Source organism: Sciurus vulgaris (genome assembly GCF_902686455.1).
Source record: "Sciurus vulgaris genome assembly, chromosome: 4".
Taxonomy (NCBI): Eukaryota; Metazoa; Chordata; class Mammalia; order Rodentia; family Sciuridae; genus Sciurus; species Sciurus vulgaris.
Window position 1 is genome coordinate 117,625,538 of NC_136464.1, and position 5,842 is coordinate 117,631,379.

At 38.8% G+C, this 5,842-nt stretch overlaps 1 pseudogene across 1 annotated transcript; it reads right to left on the reverse strand.

Annotated features, from left to right (window-relative positions):
- Nucleotides 1–3,533: 3,533 nt before the first annotated feature.
- On the reverse strand, nt 3,534–4,565 carry LOC306659165 (uracil-DNA glycosylase-like; annotated as a pseudogene). The gene has a single exon. The product of its transcript is annotated as a uracil-DNA glycosylase-like (transcript).
- Nucleotides 4,566–5,842: the final 1,277 nt, after the last annotated feature.

Consider the following 5,842-nt stretch of genomic DNA (forward strand, 5'->3'; position numbering starts at 1 on the left):
TACTTCCAACAAGTAGGAGTGAAAGCTCCCCTTTTTATTTTATGAGGTCAGCATGACTCTGATATCAAAATCAATATCCTTCACAAAAGTAGATGAAAAATATATTCAACAAGGCACTGTCAAATTGAATTCAGAAATACATAAAAAGAATAATATATAATGAGAAAGGGAGTTATTCCAGGAACACAAGGCTGAATGAATATGTGAATTCAATCAATGTAATGCAACATATTAAGAGTCCAAAAGAAAAATAAAACATAATTAGGACAAGTGATGCAGAAAAATCATTTGACAAAATCAAACACCCATTCTTGATAAAAACTCTCAGGAAACTAGGGATAGAACAGAATTTTAACCTGACAAAAGGCATCTAGAAAAAAATCACAGCTAACAAGGCACCTTTGGTAAAAGACTGAATATTTTCCCACTAAGTTCAAGGACAATGAAGTAAAGGTGTATACTTTCAATATTACTGAGGTATGCAAAATAAGGGCTCCCCAAAGATATCAATGGCCAAATCACCAGAAATTGTGATTATGTTATATGATAAAGGAGAATTAAGATTGTGGATGGAATTAATGTTGCTAATCAGCTAACCATGAGATGAGAATCCTATGTATTCCAGTAGGTCCAACAGAATCACAAGGGTCTTGTTAAGTGGAATAAAGAAGGAGGGAAGCGAGAGGCAAAAACAGAGTTGAAGCTATGTTGTTAATGTTGAAAATGAAAGCAGGCTATGAGCCCTGGAGGGCAGGCTGCCGCTAGAAACTGGAAAAGGAAAGAAAAATGATTCTCCTCCACAGCCTCCGAAAAGGAAGACAGACCTGCTGTCAATCAATTTCTTTATTTTAGCAAAACGGAACTTATTTCAGATGTCTGATCTCCAAAACTGTAAGGTAGAAATAAATTTGTAAGTTAGAAAACTCAAAATATATTGGAGGTTTTTTTTTTTGCATCACTAAGACTGTTAATTTGTTATAGCTCCAACAGGAAACTAACACAGCTATGGACATAGTACTTAAAGATCAAATTGTCACCATAAGATAGGAAAAAAGAAATTTTAAAAACATTAAAAAAAAATTTTAATTAAAAAATTTAAATGTCCCTATTTCCAGATGACATAATTATATGTATAGAAATCCTAAGAAAATCTTAAGAAGTCTACAAAACAAAAACTAGTAAGTGAGTTAGGTGAGATTATAAAATGCAAGGTCAACACATAAAAATTAACTCAATTTCTATTGTAGCAATGAAAATATATTTAATGTATATAACATTTTTATTACTTTAAAAATCTTGAAATGTTTAGGTATAAGCCTATAAAGCATGAACAGAACCTGTGTGCAGATGATTACAAAACATGATGAAAGAAAATCGAAGCTCAAAGTAAATGGAGAAAAACACTATTTGTGGAATAGAGGATTCAACATAGTTAATATCTATATATTTAATGCAATTTTGCATTAATTTATTGATGCATTATAGTTTTACACAATATTGGGCTTCATTTTGACATAAGTATACGAGAGTGTAATATCATTTGCTCTAATTCAGTCCCCAGTACATTACTTTTCCCTCTCCTTCCTCTCCCTGTTCCCTTTCCTCTTACTCTACTGGTGTTTCTTCTATTTATTTATAGGGCTTTTAAAATGTATCTATAAAGCACTCATTTTGCATTAATTTTGAAAAGTCAACATCCCAGCAAGAGTGTTTTTGATACAGACAAACTGATTTTAAAGAGTAAGTGGAAAGGCAAAGAAAAAACTAAAAGAACTTTGAAAAAAATAAAAAATTTGGAGTAATCACATCATCTGATTTTAAGTGTTTCTATAAAGTTATAGAATTCAGGTCAGTGTGGTATTGACTAAAGGATAAGAACAAAATAAATCAAACAGAATAGAATCTTGAGAAATAGATCTACATCTTTTATCAAAAGTCCAGTGTCAACCTATGATGGGGTGACCAGCACCCGACAGTGCAGGTTGCTTCTCAGGAGGTGTGAGTCACCTGGGAAAATAAAAAGTCTGAAATAATCAGTAAGAAATAAGACAAAGTCAAAGATTAGATTTTAAAAGTGGAGCACCTAATGGGTGCTGAAGCTTGAACAACTGAAAAGGGCCCCAGTTTTTTATTTAAGGGGGAGTACATCAAAGGCAGGGATAAGGTTTCAGTGGGAGGAGTCTTGTTTTGGTGCTGGTTTCTCAGTGTGGCAGGGGTCTTGGAGTAAACAGGTTGATTGACCTTTGGCAGGCTACACCCACTTCCCAAAGGCTGTTTGATTCTAAGGTTGTGAGCTAAGGCAGGGTGCCACCTGATCCAGGCATCCTCAAACTGGGGAATTTCAACCCAGGAGTTCCCAGAGGAATGGCCTTCCTGACTTAATGGCTTGAACAACCATAATTTATATACAAATGGCCTCCAACACCAACCCAATAGAGGAAGGATACTATTTTCAACAAATACTGATGAAAAAAGTATGTTTCCATGTCTTAGCTCCAACTGCTATAACAAACTACCATAGACTGAGTATCTTAAACACCAGACATTTATTTATTTAGTTTAAAAGTCAACAACCTTTTATTACCAAACTTATGCAGGGTTAACTCTTTAACCCAGCTAACAGCAAAAAAAACAAATCTTCATGGAAATCCAGACCTGTTTGACCTTAAAAAAAAAATATGTATCTACATTTCTTACGAAAATATGAAATTCTCCAGTGAAGTAGGGGAGAAAAACAAAAAATAAGAATAGAATCTGGCAATCTGTCCATTCTTAAAACACCTCAACTGAAAACTCTAGGAGAAAATATCCAACTCCTCATGGGAAAAAAAAAAAAAACAGAAGCCTCTTCTCTATTCAACTTCATCTTCAGTTCAGGAAACAAAAACAAAGAACCCACTGCTTCTTTATTCAGTCTGTGAGGCTCACACTGAGGGTGTAACTCCTCTGGGATCCTTGCCTTTACTACAATCAGGAAGCTCTAATCCTTAGCTTCTGGGGACAGATTCCTAGACACTTGCAAAAGGTCCTCCAGATTCTTCCAGGAAATGGCCTGAAAGCTCCTCCAAGAATCAAGGAGTCTTTTCTAAGTCAAACCACCAAACACCTTGTAACCTAAAGTGTCTAACCTGTCAGCTAAAAATGCTAGCAGCAAGTATCAAACCACCTGCTGTACCAAAGAGGTGTGTCACACCCCCTTGAACCACAGAGCTGAGAGGTTGGAGAGAACCCAGTATTTGATCTCATTTGTCTTGAAAGAAGTGTCCTTATTTTAGGCTGAGCTACCTTTGCCTTCCTTGGGCCCTCATCTTATTGTGCCTGGAGGGTTCAAATGCAGAAATGGTCAAAGTGTATCTTTGCTGTCCCTGACCGGAGAGCCTGGTTCCTTGCTGCTGTAAGGGAAGCTCTCTCCTCTTGTGCAAGGCACTTAAGAAGAAGGAAATTTGCAGGGACTTCATAGCTGACAAATACTTCAACAGCAGCTTCTCAAAAACCACCCCTGGAGAAGAAGAAACCCCACCTTCGATGCAAGGTCACAGCTCTTTCCAGTCCAAGGGCTTCTTACCAGATTTCTGCAGCAGCTCATTAGCTTTAGAAAAATGTCTGCACCCAAAGAACCCCTCTATACACAGACAGCGAGGAGGGATGAGCAGTCTGCAGGAAATGGTGCTGCCCTTCTTCTGGGCAAGAGCCCCAGAGTAATTCAAGTTCTGATTCAACCAGGACAGGACTGCATAGGTGAACTGCTCTCAGCCCCTCTCCTTATGGGAAATGGCTTAATGGGACTGGACAGTGAGCACAGCATTGAACAGGAGGACACCTTGTTTGGCCCATTCTGATAAATCTCCATGGCCAGGATGAACAAAACCATCTATGTCTGTAGACAGCTCTTTATAAATGTTTTCCAAACTGGGCGCAGGGGAACAGGTCTTTGGACGCTAAAGCAGAGCCCATGAGCTTGATTGGGTCCATGGTAAGGATCTTGTCCCAGGATGACAAACTACATCTCTTAGGTCACATATTTGGGTCCATGTGATGACTTGGTGTGGAGGTGGATAAAGAGCGTAACATTTTCTTTCTTCTGTAACAAATCCCATTAGCTTTATGAAATATGATTTCCTGACTCTCCTCGAGGTGCTTCCTCCAACTCTCACCAAAGCTCTCCGGTACACTGCGGGCCACCAGTGTGAGCAGGGCTGCAGCCTTGCTTCTCTGGATGCAGACCAACTGCTATTGGCTCAGCACCAAGGAGGGCAGCGTGCTCGGCTCTTCCTGCCCGGCCCCAGCCTTCTACATGGGGTGGGTTGTCCCCTGCATCGCCGTTCTCCTCAGCTACTGGTACCCCAAAGGTCCCGGGATCAGTCAGCTCCGGGCTGCAGGAACGTCACTTCCTGGTGGGGCTCCGGGAGAAGATGGAATACTGGGTCTTCTGGTCAGTCATCAGGGAACCCAGGAGGGAGCAAAGGAGCGCCTCCTGGGGACCCACAACACTTGCCCCAGTTGTGGGGGGTCAGCAATTGGTCAACACCAGACACTTATTTCTCACAGTTCTGGAGTCTCGGAAATTTAACATCAGAGAGCCAGCATATTCAAGTCTTGATGAGAGCCCCCTTCTTGGCTCACAGAAGACTGCTTTCTGGATGTGCCCTCAAATAGTACAGAGAGCAAAGGAGAGCACCGATCGCCCTCTTCTCAGAAGAGCATTAGTCTCATCATGAGACTCAACCCTCTTGACCTCATCTAAATCTAATTACCTCTCAAAAGCCCCACTTCACAATAACATCACATTATGAGTTAGAGCTTCAACATATACATTTTAGGGGGACACAGCATTCAGTCCACAACAATCCACATACTAAGAAAAAGAATCCTATGCTAAATGTAACATTGTATAAAAAATTTAACATGAACTGTATGACAGATTAAGTGAAACCTAAAAATATAAATCTTCTAATAGACAACATAGAAGAAAAATTTTCATGACCTGAAGATATGGAGACAACAAAAGAATGGTGCATAAGTTTAAAAAAATGATAAATTAAACTTCCTCAGAATTTAAAAATTCTGTTCTGTGAAAGCCACTGTTAATAGAACAAAACAAAACTTATAGAGAATAAGAAAATATTTCCATATCCACCAAAAGATTTGTATTTAAAAATATATTCTTAAAACTCTTAGATTTAATAGTAAGAAATTGATAACTCAATAAAAAATTAAGCAAAATACCTGAACTTACATTTTACCAAAGATGATATCATGATGGTAAACAAGTACATGAAAAGATGTTCAACATCCTTAGCCATTAGGGAAATACAAGTTAAAACTATCTTGAGATAATACTGCATGCCTATTAGAATGACTAAATTTTTTTAAAAATTTGATAACAAGGTCTAGGGAGGATACAGAACAATTGGAACTTGGTACATTTCTAGTTATGGATTGAATGTGTCCACCATACAACCCATATGGTGAAGCCCTAACCCCCATTATAGCTATGTTTGGCCTCTAAGTTAAATGAGGTCATAAAGGTGCTCACCCATTCACTAGGACTGGCATCCTTAAGAAAAGATACCAGAGAGCTTGCTCACTCCCCTTCTCCACTAGTGAGGACATAAGGAGAAAGAAGGAAGAGAGTCCTCACCATAGCCATCAAATTGGCCAGAACCTTGATCTTGGACTCCCAGCTTCCAGAACCATGAAAAGATGAGTGTGTGATATTTTATTTTTGGAGTCTGAGCTGACTAACACCTGGTGATATAAAAAATGGTGCAGCCACTTTGGAAAACAGTTTATACTGTGTGTTGTAGAGCTAAATATTCTCTCACCATGTGATTCAGAAATC